Source organism: Bemisia tabaci, chromosome 8 (genome assembly GCF_918797505.1).
Source record: "Bemisia tabaci chromosome 8, PGI_BMITA_v3".
NCBI lineage: Eukaryota > Metazoa > Arthropoda > Insecta > Hemiptera > Aleyrodidae > Bemisia > Bemisia tabaci.
In genome coordinates this window covers 4,820,323-4,834,686 of record NC_092800.1, presented here as the reverse complement: position 1 = coordinate 4,834,686, position 14,364 = coordinate 4,820,323, and the positions used below count along the sequence as shown (strand labels likewise).

Genomic DNA, 14,364 nt, shown 5'->3' with positions numbered 1-14,364 from the left:
TCGGAGCATCGTTCCGTTTGTGATTCTGGAGAGGCACTCCACGCTGTAAGTTAGTTTTTCTGTAAACTTTTAGAAAAAGATACTCTGTTTCGTGTTGATTTCATTTTTTTATCTTACTTTTGAAACGTTAGGGATGAAGTTTCAAATTGGAGGGCTCAAAACCTACAGAATTAAAGTCTTCAAACTTCATTCAACTAACTTATACAGTATTTCGTCGTTTCCTGGACGAAGTAACGTAACTACATTCCAAGATTGCAAAATTGACTCAAACATTCCAATATTTTACCAAAATGTACCAGTGCAATTCTTGTTCAAAATTTGTCTGTTTTTGCATAAAAGTAGTGGGAAAATCGGTGAAATTTTCAATTTGAAATTCCCAAAATGAAGGATTTTGGTTGGGTTGGTTAAAGTGCGATTTGCGCGGGGAAATTTGGCAACATTGGAATTTGTTTACTTTCCTTTATGGAGCAAACTTACGATTTTTCAATCATTGCAGTTAAGTGAATTCTTATGACCAAAAGTAACGAGTGAAGAAAAGGGATTATGTAACAGGTAAAATTTTGCGTTAGCATTTACTATTTACTCTCCCCGTATAGGAACTCTACAGCTAACCACGAGGAATTTACCCACCGCGGTGTGCTGAAAGCACACGCCTTCACGGTCAAAACCAACCGGACTCATCCCCGATTCATAGATCGCGCAACGGTGGAGCTATACGCATGTTTCAATGAGTTATTATACAAGCGGTCACATGTACTTTACGCTTTGAGTTAAGAGCAATAAAGAAGTGCTACTTGTTGAGTACGGACGATTTATGGCCGAGAGTAAGTGTGCCGCTGAAGCCGGCGCATTCGCGGTCTTCCCCCCCCCCCTCTCCCCCGCCTCGGCCGCGTCTGCGAAATAAGGGGCCGCGAGATGGGGGGACGGGGGTGCAGTGCAGTGCACTCCTCGTTTTTCGTTGCCGCGCTGCGCGGCTTTCGATTCGTAACCTTCGCACTCAGCATCGGCGGGACTTTAATTATTTAACGCCCCCGATCGTGGTGTTGCCGATTTTCCTTTAAAATTAAAGTTTAATTGATTAACCGAAAAAGTAGTCGTGAAACGTTCAGTTTCCTATGCTGTCATGCTAAGAAAGAACGCTTTATGGACATTCGAGAGTCGGCAAATTAACTTTAAAAAAAAAAAAAAAGTTTAGTTTTGAGAAAATGTATAAATATTTTTCCTTTAAATTTTTAGGAACTGAAGGTGAAATTGCGAACAACATTATATGAAAAATTAAAAGGAAAATATTTATTAGCATATCTTTAAATTACTTTGTTTCATATTTTGCGCCAGGATAAAAAAATAAGTAAATCTTAAATCAGTCATCGTAATAAAATGAGTCAAGGCTTTTAACGTTTTACTGTTTTAGAAAGCTCTGATTTTTTTTTATATAAATAAATGAAAATTGCTAAAACAAGCTCCACGTTTCCTGAATTCCTGAATAAAGGTAGCAGAAAATTTCGAATCTAACTCTCTCATGATGGCGCATAGAATAGCTCCTCTAGAATTATTCAAATGGTATGATTAATTAACACTCTTAACCACAGGGTTATCAAAACTACATTCATTATCGGTTTATTAAATTATAGGAAGAAGTCTCATACGGTAAAAATTAATCGGATAACACTGAAGGTGAAATAGGTTCAAGTAATTTGAACAATTTTGTGGCGATTTGGAAACGTCTCGAGTCGATCGACCACCGTCGCGTAGCGTCGTGCTGAACCATACCGTGGGAAAATTCCGCCGTGACCTTCAGTGACGCAACCCGCGAAACAGTAACGGTTTATCGCGTATTGAAGCTCGGTGTTCCATTTCCTTGCTCTTTGCAGGAAGGAAATTGACGGATAAGGTGTGGCAGAATTCACCAGCTCCCAACGAAACACCACTCTTGGTAGAAATTAGTCATATGTTCAATTGTCGATTTGCTTTATACGTATGAACCAACACCGTATCTAAATGTGACAAGACATGTAGGAACACATTGAAAACGTGATTGTGCTCAATCCGTCCAAAATCGTCGTATTATCATTCCATCAGTTCGTTCGAAAAAGTTCTCTGCAGGGATCCTAAATTGCAATGCTATAAGTTAAAAAACCATTTAAGCATTTACACTAATGGATAAACTGGACGTATTTCTGCCAAACGGATGTGCATTGTGCATTATGACGTGAACCCTATTATGCATATATCCTCATGGATCTCAGGGCTCATGTCTTAATTCACATAGTTCCGCTTGGCAGAAATACTTCCAACTATGCGTGGGGGGTCTTAGAGAAAGTATGTCAAATGTTGTCATGTTGCGACAAAATTAGTTTGTGGTCAAGTGTTTGTTCTGTTTCATTAACACACTCCCGCAAAATTATTCTAACATCGACCATTTTTGCGTGAATCAATAATTTTTGCGGTACCATTCGCACATTCGAGCAGTTTTGATTCCCAAGTACATATGTAAATATTGGTATTTCTTACAAAAGAGAGGATAATTCCTAAGTTTCATACAACAGTAGTGCTTCTATTATCCGATCACCTTTTATATTTTCTTTTCCAAGTAAGTGACAATTTGTCACACATAAGATAGAAAACGGCCAAATTCGTGCTTTCTGCTTACAGAACCTGACATGGTAGATTTTTAAGTCTTTTTTTTTGTAATTTCAAGTATCCAAGTTTTTCGATGTGTCCTCGCCGCAACTCGTCAGATAATCGGAACATTACCGTAGTATCAAAGCCTCCAGCGATTCGGAGGTTTCTAGGAACTCCGGAAAGAGTGCACATTAAGGGTCAAAAAATGACGTCTCTTTCGGCGCGGAATCGAAGGAGTCACGAGATTGATTGGCTGCCGACGCGGGGCCCGCCGCCCCCTCCCCATCCCCCGCCCCGCCCGGAAGGGGCCCCGAAAAAAGCGGCAAATCCGAGGGCGAACGGCCGGAGAAAGTGTCAAAGTATAAAAACGGCTAATGATGATGAGTCCTGGATGAAGACGTGAGGCCGGTCCGCCGGGCGCTGATGAGTGAAACGTTAAAAAGTTGCCCGAAAATATCGCCGTTTTACCGTACGCGCCCCGTCCGCGGGTGCACAGACTGTGGTGCTGATATTAATGGCCTTACAAATGACAGTCATTCCTGTTAATGGCCCTTCCATTAGGGATCTTCCGCGCTCCGTCAACAGCGCATCGGCTGTCGGCGTGTTTGGATGTCGGCGCGCGCGCCGCGCCGCGCTTTCGGCCGAATCATCCGTCGGCGAACGGCTTTTACTCACTTTTCTCTCCTGAGAACGGGGATTCGAATCGATAGGCGATAACGTCACAGGAAAGCGATATCGATTTGCTAAATTATTAGATTTCCGGCTCCTCACAATTGGAAGAAAACAAAGAATTGAGCCTTTAATCGATTCAGTGGAAGTAAAATTATGTAAATTCAGGCCATCTTGACGATAAAACAGTAATCAAGAGAATTACATGTTTATTCAAAATTAAAAATTACCTTTACATGGTGATAAAAGCAGAAATTTCGGTTATAACACTCACCTTCGTCAGTGCATGTAATTAACGAAGATAGAAAAACACTGGAAGGGAAATAAGGAAACAAAAAGAGAAGCACTATAGGTATAGCTCCATGGTGCTGAAGGTTCATAAACTTCAAAGGGTGAAATCTAAAGTCAAATAAAAAGTACAGGCTTCGCAAAGCAATAAATGCAATCAGCTGAAAGGCTAAAATGGCGATAAATCCTAACCTCATACCTAGGAGGGCCGTTTGAAATGGCTAAAAGTTCAAAACTTTGTTTTCTTTTATATCGAAGGGTTCATTCAAATGCTAAACATGATTCAAACGTTTCCAATATCGTCTATATAATTTTAAGGACTGTTCATGCGATGCATTGAAAATATTCTTTTCAAATCAAAATTTGAAGAGTGATAACTTGACCACTTACATATGGAAAGCCATAAATGTCTAATAGGAGCATTATAGCCTCTAATACATATATCTATGTGCATTGTTTATTATCGCAAGGAAGTGGATATCTTGAATGATAGAATTTGAAAAGCATAAAAATAAATATTTCAACAATTTTAACACAGTGTATTCAAAAAACGACAAAATTCAAGGATAAACTTAAATCCGCGCGACTCTGGCTCAAGACCGTCTTTTAAAGTCAGTTTTACATAAGTCCCAGTTCAACTATTCCTCCTCTCTCGATTCGTCGCTAACCATCCGCATTTCCCATTTTTCTCCACCCCTCTTTCCACGTCCCCCGCCCCCCGTGTCCCGCGTCACGAAATAAATGGTTGATATTCGCAGCATCATAACTCTTCGGAGAGTTAGAGCGCGGCCTACTACAGTTTTAGAAAGCAAAATGCCAAGAAGTCGTATCTAAGCGTGCCATTTTACTCGTCGGTAAACTAGCTTATAAATTTTAATCTCTTCTCTTTAATTTATTCCCGGGCGGAGGAGGAGAGCGGGGCGGGGGAGGCTTGATTGAGCTAGATTTGGGCAAAACATCCAGACTTGCATGGAGACGGCTCCTGAATCCTAAAGCTTTTGATGACCAGAGCGGAGAAGCAGAGGAGCACTGCCATGCCGTGCTAAGGAAAAACGCCGTATGATTATTCGAGTGTTGCCTAATTTCCTTCGATAAAATGCTTATTTTTGAGGGACACTGGAATAAAAAGCCGCTTGGGTCTAGAGTCCAGATTCTTAAAAACATTGACAAGAAAAAAAACTCCTGATTCAATCGGACTTTTTTCTTGAATCGAAAGGAAATCCGCCTAAATCAAGAGGCCTCTTAGATTCATGGAAGAATCGGATTGAATCAAGAGTATTTTTTCTTGTCAATGTTATTAAGAGTTTGGACTTTAAATTCAAGCGAATTTTTTTTCAAGTGAAAGTTACTAATGTTTTAACCGCACTAAGCAGAAAGGAACCAAGCCTCATCAACTACCGCCAAATTAAATCGGACCATTTATTTTCTTACATGACAACAGTTAAGCGGATTTTTGTGCAAATTTCAGAGAACTTTCCGCAAGTAGCGCTAAGCAAATTCCTTAAAATTTTCGAAGGAATCCGCACGAACGTTCTCTTGGTAGAAATCGAATTGCCCAGTTAAATTTGACAGGAATTGACGTGACTAGGGTCTTTTCTGGTAGATGTGGTCCATTTTTCCTTGAAATTTTCAGAAAATGCAGGTACAATTGACGAACAAACTTTACTATAAAACAGGAGGAAAAAATATGCATAATAAGCTCACTAGGGAATTCGTATTTTTTCATAGACAATTTGGCAACGCTCGATGGCTGATACGGCGTTTTTCCTGAGGACGGGAGAGCGGTAGTCCGCTGGACATAAATAAATAATATAAAAAATAAATTAAAATCTTAAGAAGCACAAGAGACTTGTAGATTGTGCCGAGCTTGGGAGCTTGATTGATTGCCCGCTCGATGTGAAAAGACAGGGAACAAATGAAATCGTTTTTCTCACTCCTCCTGTTTCTCCGTCCGCCTTGGTTGGCGCTCTCCGTCAGTCTCCTTTTTTCCTTCCTCAAAATACTTTTCATTGCATTTTAATTGGATTCCTGGGATAATTGCCCGGCTCAGCTCCCTGAGGAAGGACTCGTTTTTTTGTTTGATTTCCACTCGCCGATTGATTTCTTGAAATAGTCCGCGCGAGTCTGCGCATAACTCAGACCCGAGGAGCTTCCAGCTTGAGAGTCTTGGAGTCGAGAAAATCTGTTTAGAGTTGGGATTCATTCCAAAGCTAACACACTTCACAATTTAGTAACTTTGCTCTTGAGCAATTCGATTGGAAAAATTCGAAATTGCAAAACTTATAAAAACAACATATCAAGATGCAATTGGTGTTTACATCCCTTAATTCTAAATGCATTTTGAGCTCGATGCTCATCGTCAGTAGCATAGATGACTAAGATAGGAGGACATGCCACTACATAGACAAGAAAAAAAATAGAGGAAAAAATTAGGAAAATATGACTTACCACATTAAAATTTTTGTTTTATCGTGGAATCACCCAACTTAGATATTATGCCATAAGTAAAGTAAGATAATTACGGTTTCTAAATAAGCAATGTGATGAAGTAGCATGATAGTGTCGGAACTCACACAAACAAAATATTTTGAGTTTGGGTTGGTAGCCGAGTGCTAGAAATAATGCAAAAAATGTTTTCAAAAAACACTTACATTTTATTAATAACTTTATTTATACCGAAGCTTTTCGAAGCGGACGCCTCATCGTCAGGGTAACAACAAAATCAATATCACAAAGGCCGCTGCCATACTTTAAATTTCAAAATAGGTAACAAGTGATAACAAGCTATTTTAGAAGCTATTTTAAAAATATTTTATTGGTAAAATTTGAAGTTAAATAATACTTTATTTTTATTTGTTTCATTTTAATGTATAAATTTAATGTAACTTCGGAATTTAAATTTGTGTACCTTAATTTAATGTACGTGTAACAAAAAATGGATGATTTTTTACATTTTTACCGAAGCAAATTTTCCGTTTCACTTATTTTACGTCTTTCCCGTCTTCTTCGTCTTCCTTCTTGCTCTCCTCCTCTATCTTCTTCTTTTCCTTCATCTGATTTTTCTTGTCCTTTTTCTTCATGTATGGGACGCACCAAGTTCCAATTAACAGTCCGTTGTTTACATCGTACCATCCTCAGTAAATGGAATAGAATGCGTAAGACACTTGTCGTAGTAAGTGAGGGCTTTTCAAAATACCATCCATAATTTGCGTATTGCGAAAGTTGCAAATCAGTTTTCTTTTGGAGATCTTTAGCCCTTTGGGAAAGCACTTTTGTTTGTGTGTATTATGTTGAGCGAAGAAGTCAAAAAAGTTAATTCAGTCTTCAAAGGTCTGATTGTTTATTTATATTCACTACGTACAGAAATCTTACGTAAGGCAATGAGATCACGGAGTAGGCTTTTAAAAGCACTTAGCGAAAAGTGACCCGACTCGATAAATAATTCTCGAGCCATTGAAACACGTACTCGACCTTTCAGTTTTCTTTCTTTTTTCATGTGCAAGAGACGGCATAGTTTTGCGGGAAAACATGGAGTGATGCATTTTTTCTTTATTCTACTCATGTCAATGTCTGAAATTTTTAAGGAGGAGAGTTGATTGAATTCGATTGGATTGAAAAAACTACGTAGAACAACCATTGCACATCATTAATAAGTTAAGAGAGTAAAATAATATGGTTAAAATTGAACGCTCTTATAATACAATTTATGATAACTTCTCTATTTTATGTAACGCACAAGCTGCAATACTTCTTTAAACATAAACCAAGGCGGAAAAATGAAAAAATTAACAAAAATAAAGTACATTTTTCGTGAAAGCTCATGAAAACTCTATGTGTATTGAACCATATAATATAATCATTTTAACTAGACTCTCATCTAAATAGTTCATTGTTCCCTTTACTTTCTCAGTTTTTACACGCTCATTTTTTACTAATTTTTTGCCACGTTTTTGTAAGTTTGACAATTTCTATGTAGGACTGTAAAAAAGTTCAAGTTGCATACAGAAATAATGTAACAAGCTAAACAAGGATGGAAGTTAACGCGATAAATTCGACTTCGCTGGATCGTTATCATCCCAAAATACTCCCCTCTGTCACGTGTTCACTCTTTGACAGTTTTTCCCTCTACACGCATGAAAAATCAAAGCACGACGACTGAAGATGCAGGGTCTGCGGTGCAAGAACGCCGTATGAACATTTGAGAGTTGCCAAATTTTCTCTGATGAAATGTTTATTTCTGAAGAGTGATATAGATATTTGAGCCGCGTTAAGCAGAAAGGAACCAAACCACACCAGCCATTGCCTTTACTCGGGATGTTTAATTTTTTACCATAGAACGTTTATGCGGATTTCTTCGAAAATTTTAAGGAATTTGCTACGCACTATGCAAAAAATTCACTGAAATATGCACAAAAATCCGCACAACTGCTTCCGTGTAGAAAGTGAAAAAACTCAATTAAATTTGGTAATAGCTGATTGCTGATTCCTTTTTGCTTGACACACGGCCCATTTTTCCTTGAAAGAAATCCATTTTTCCAATGAAAGTCTCCTAAAAAATTCACTGAAACTCGCACAAAATCCGCACAACCGCTTTCGTGTGCAAAATTATAATATCCAATTACATTTGGTAATAGCTGATTTGGCTTGGTTCCCTTCTGCTTGACATGGCTCATTTTCCCTTGAAATTTTCGAGTAATTTAGATCTAATTACGAATAAAAGTCTCCAAACATTCGAAGGAAATTATTCACAAATTTCGGTGAAAATTAATATTTCATCGGAGGAAATTTTGCTACGTCTGTAGGCACATACGGTACGTTTTTCTAAGCACGACAGAGGAAAACTTAAAACGCTCGAGCACCCCCAGTTGGCGGCACCTGGCGACCCCGCAGCAACTTTTTTCGGGGCCCGAGGGACGGAACCAAGTTTCCTCCCTCGCAGATCCTTTCCATCCCCCGAGACGGCTCAGATTGACAGGCAGAATCCGGCCCTCCGGACCGCGGGCGGGGGAGGGGGGGGGGCGTTGAGGGCGAAATTAAGTCGGAAGATTAATCAATAACATGTCAAGTGCGTTCAACATGTCTTCCCGGGTCGCCCCTCCCTCATAATGGCTTCCTAATTACTTTCCGTTTGGTCCGCGATCCTCCACTTTCCTTTTCGGGGCCTCCGATCGGCCTTTCTCCACGCCGCGCCCTGATTGGTTTTTAAATTGAATCCCGAATTCTGCCGACCGCGCGCGCAGAGAGAGAGAGAGAGAGGGGGGGGGGAGGTGGTGACTTTAAAATATTGGTGTCAGACGCCGCGCGCCTCTGTGTCGCTCCACCGCCCGAATTTCCAGTTTCGACTGATTACAGGGCGCTCGGATCTTCGGTTCCGTGTCGGAAAACGGGCAAAATTTGCAATTAATGCTAGAGGTGGAAGACGTGGAATGAAGGATAAGAGCGAAAAAGAAAAAAAAATTGTTGCGAATCTCTAATTGTACGAAAACAAGATACACACTGAAAAAAAAGTAGCTTGGATCAAGCATGATAATTCTTGAATTTGCCGCCAAGAATTTTCTTTATCTTGCTTTAAGCTGACTTTTTCTTGATTCAAGAAAAATAATGCTTGGATTAAGCAAAAAGTAGCTTATATTAATCAGCAAAATTCTTGATTTAAGAAGAAATACTTCTTGGCGGCAAATTTAAGATTCTTTTTTTTCCAGTGCATGATGATAAAACTTCTTGTTTACATCGATGAATTCGTCATTTTTCTCGCGAGAGAACGTAACTATATTTCAATATTACCAAATTTCCCCTCGCAAATTTCATTTTACCAGGGAAATCTTGGTCATTTTCAACTAAAAATTGCGCCGATCTGCTGATCTCACCCGAAAATTTAAAGAAAAAAAAACGAAGAACAGTACATAGGTACATTCTTGTAAAAAAATTTAATTGTCTGAGTCAACTTTGCAACTTTGGGTTGAGTTACGCTCTTCCGCACGGAAAACGACAAATTGTCATAGATGACTTTACAAGTGAACATGTGGGCTAAATTAATTTTAAAAAAAATCACTTTCTTATGGTTCATCCATCAAATCACCTGCCTGCATGGGGTAAATTGATGCTAAGTATGTTGATTCTGGAATGAGTGAAAACGTTATTCACATTTCGCGTAATGTAGTCCACATTTGGTCTGAAATAGTACTAAAAAATACCCAATTGACGGATGATTTTTTGCATATCACAATAATCAAATCTATTTCAATACTCAGTTGATTGCGTTTGCAAAAAGAATCACGACATTGCAATGTTGCTAAGACTGTTCAACTTCTTGGTCTGGAAAACCTGATTGTCCATGAAACTATTTACTCGCTGAAACTGGAATTTAGACAAGAATCACATGTAAATTTCATAATTTTCATGATTTCAGCTATTTTATTGCAAGGATATTTGCACAATTAGCATCATGCAATGCTATGTTCCTTTTGCAAATGCATCCAGTTATCGGACTAAATCGAATTTTGACCATAAGTTACTGATCAAGTCAGATACTGTTGGATAGAAATTTTGCAACGACTCAGTTGTAAATTATGGGTTTTTAAACCTTACCCACTCGCTATACTCGTGTAGAGATGAAGCTCCTTTCGAGGAAATGTTGGAGCAAAACTGGCTCCAAAAAGAGGGTTTTAAAGGCTTTGTTCGGCGGGTCGGATTGTCGAGGGGCAATTACCGATTGCTCGGCTAGAAAGCTCTGGCTCCGGCGGCAGCGGCGGTCGGGGGTGATTATTGCGCTCCGACCATCTAATTAAAATCTCGTTAAGAAGTTGTACTTCATTTTTGAGTCGATAAATCATCCGTCTCTTGACTCATTCCGAGGTTTTCGGCCGTCATTCTGAGCCGCAGCGCTGGCTTACGATTCCTGGACTCCGGGCGGCTCTGGTTCTACGCCTAAGTCCCCGGTATTTTATTTATCAGTGCTGGAATGTAGTTAAACTAAATCCGAACTAAAGCTAGGGATCGTATTTAAAGCTGGACAGAATTATCCAGAGCCAGACAATCTTTTTTTTTCAATCTGAATGAGTTAGGAATTGACAAGAGGAACATAGAGCATTTGCAGGTGTCTTAAATTTTGTGATTTTCATATTTAAAATGACACTGCTAGGAAAATTGAGCACGAGGATATCCTTGGTTCCTAAGTGGAACAATTATTGGAAAAATTATGACAAAATAACCTAATCTGCAAAAAAGCGTGTGTTTAAATGGAAAATGCCGCCAGATGATGTCATAAGTGGCTCATTTTCTCACTTTTAAATCTATTTTTCTCCAATTTCCCGGAAAACGCAATACTCTACTTGAGTCAAATTGCGCCTTACAACGATTTCGACAGGTTTCACCATCGATCATTGTTCTTTTTCCGCTCTTTATTGTTCATAGTGTAAACAATTTGCAATAGCTGAGCCAAAACGTCAAATATGAGGTTGCCATATATTTTTTATCGCAGAGACTGCAACAATAAAATTTAGTGTGCGATTTGACTCAAGAAGACCATTGTGTTTTCATGAGCGGGAGCTTTGAGTTTACCCGTCAAGAAACATTAAATATCTTGGCGAGCAGTTAATATCTGTAATTTTCGTTTCACGAATCACGTTTTACGCGAAATTTTGGTTTAGGAACGTGTACATCAGAATGCTGAAGCTCAGTGGTCCATTAAACTGATTGAAAATAAGAATCATTCCAACCCCCCATTTTTCGAGGTTAAAACTCGAAAAAACAGGTTTAAGAAACTGGAAGCTTTTTTCCTCTAAATTAATCGGATCCTGACATCATCGTCAGAGATTTCCCTAGCGACGCACCATGAGGGGTATCATGAGGCTTTGAATGCAGCAGACTGAAAAAACCGCTTAACTCCAAAGGAAAAAGTCGAAAGATTCGGTGTTTTTGCTGGATGTCCCGGGCTGACTCATGCGCTTCCCCAACAATAGTGCTCTCGTGTAAGTTTAAGATACTACACACTCTACATGTATTTGAAAAGGAATAAAAAGAAAATGTATTAAAATCCAGGGCGGGGCGGGGAGGGGGAAGCGGTACAACGGGCCAGAGAGGAGTCGTGTCAAAAGTGATGAAGATGAATGTGCTGTTTTTTTCTTACGGGCGAGAGAGACGGGTAATTGAGGGAGGAAGAGAGACGCCGAAGACGAACTTGGGTCCGGGCGAGCAGCTTCCGCCGTTGTCAAATGGGCCCACGCTCGTGACGTCACTCGGCTCCGCGATTCAGGAATTATTTTAGTCTGACGTCATGAGTACAAATCGAAGTTTTCCGGCATCGTCAGTGAAAATTTCGAGGGGACGTCGCAAAATTTCGCCACTTCGCAAGGGTAGCAGTTGTTATCTACGTAAAAGCGTTCAAAAATCACGTAACCGCTAAGCTGAGAATCACTTTTACACCTTTGATTTTCCTCAGAAAATTTGAACAATTTCAATAGTCTGATGTCATGAGTACAAATCGATGATTTCCGGCATAGTCCGTGAAAATTTCGGGAGGATGTCGCAAAATTTTGCCCAAGCTGCAAAAATAGTTATTATCCACGTGAACTCGTTCAAAAAGCACGTATCGGCTAAGCTCAGAACCACTTCTTCATCTTAAAATTTTACTTAGAACATTTGAGCACTTAAAACAACGCCTAGCAATGCCTAGACATTATGTTTGAAATGATGAGGAATTGAAAGATTTCTTTATTTAAAGGGCTAGGGAAGACAAAAATTGATATTTTTCGATTTTCGGTTTATTGGCAATTCTTGCCCTTCATACTTTCGTGAGTAAAATAAGACCGTTTTTGAAATTACGATAAGAAGGTCCAATGGGAGCGGTGCTCAAAGAGGGCGTCTAGGTACTTAATCAACGTGTTTCTATGTGTTTTTTTGTTTACTAATTTTTATAATGTAACGTGGTTCTGCCTGACGACATGTTGATTGCTACGGGCATGACATCAAGACTCAATCAAATGGCCAATTTCTTCGATTTCAGTTTGCTTCAAAACGTTTTTTCTCATGATTCCTTCTCAGCGTTGAATTTTGTGTGAGACACTGGCTTTAAACCGATTTTCCACAACCTTTTTGGCCTTCAGTGTGGCTGTATCAGTATTGAGCTACAAAGAGGAAAAACTGATCTTCAAATCTAGCAACTCTCGATCACTGTGAAGTGAAAAACTGACGGAAAATGAATGACTAACTCTCTGCACAAAACTTCTACACTTTTTTTCTTCTCCAAGAAAACGATCATGATAAAATTTGATTAACGTGACTTTGTAAGTCTGGAGTCCAAATTTTGGTCTAGCTCTTACCCAAAAATATTTTTTTCAGTTTTGAGGATTTCGATGGTCGAGTCTGGTTTATGAATGTGACGAAAGAGAATAAGTACCCTCCATCCCAAAAACTCAAAAAACAAAATCAAGCTTCGAGAAATCCGACAACGGGAAACTTGCAGCTGACAGACATTCCCATGGCGAAATAAAGACAGAGCGACTAGTCTCATGAGCAAGAACGAAAAAGATAGAAAATTACTTTCATGTCTTTCTCTTCAGACTCCCTTACTGCGTCTCCCACCGGTGCGGCCCTCCCTCAACACGAGCTCTTCCCCAGTGTTGTCGAATTTACACAAAATCTTCGACTTTTACGTAAAAAACTCAAAGGACAACATTAGTTCCTAGAATAATCCGTCACCAACGCCTCCGCGCTGACTGTGAAAAAGAAAAGATGGAGCTGTTTTCGAGGGACCAACTCGACCTGGTCTTGGGAGCTGGGCGAGGATCCTTTCGTTAGGGTGCTGAGTAAACTTTCCTGGCGTATTCCTGCTTGCTTCGTATTTATTCTAACTCCTTTCGCCTTATAATTTGCCTAATTAACATAGGGAATCTTTAATCCTCCTCCCGGAAGCATTGGTTTATTTTTAAAGGACCCGTGAGTCGCAAGTGTTACAAACATCCGCGATCCTAATGATATGGGTGAGGATAGAGAGTGAAAACGCATGCAAAATCACACATTCGGCTCATTTTAAGGGTGGTTTCACGATAACTGGAATAGTTTTGTCGCCGTAACAAACAACACATTTTTCGGTCATATTTCTAGTAGTAATGATAATCACTCGAATTTTTTCCATTAATCTACACAGGGTTACGTGTTATAACGCTTTTCAAAGATTTATCGCTCTACTTTTCAATTGTAATGTATACATGGTCGAAAATGTGGTGTCTGTTACGCTGAATTTTTACCGCGTAACGGACAGCACATTTTCGGAATTTACATCATATTAATTGAGAATAGAGCAATAAATCATTGGATAGCGTTGTCATACGTAACCCTTTGAGGATTAATGCGAAAAATGCGAGTGATTATCATGTCTACTAAAAATATGATTGAAAAATGTGTTGTTCATTACGGCGACAAAACTATTCCAGTTATCGTGAAACCACCCTTAAATACCCGTAATTGTTGGGAAGCCCAAAATGGGTAATTCGACTCCCCCTTCTCTTCCGTGAAAAATTCGAGAAAATTGTCGTACCTGAGTAAATCTATCTCTCAGAAAAATGTTGTTGCGACATTATATTCATATCGATGGCCAAAGTGCGAAACCACGTAACCCCTTGGTGGTGTTTCAAAATCTCTACTCCTGGTATAATTATTTCTTCGTAAAGAAACAAGCCAATATTGTTGCTTGAAATCTATACAGAATATTCTTCTGTCAGAGAGGAAAAATGAAGGACGTTTTTAAGACTTTACGTTGACTAGTCCTCCATAGAAAAAAAAAAA

The 14,364-nt window shown here is 39.3% G+C and overlaps 1 protein-coding gene across 8 annotated transcripts in view; it reads left to right on the top strand.

Annotated features, from left to right (window-relative positions):
- The window catches only part of Antp (homeotic protein antennapedia), a 395,272-nt gene that overhangs the window by 300,643 nt on the left and 80,265 nt on the right, over positions 1-14,364 (top strand). The gene's annotated exons all lie outside the window — the stretch shown is intronic.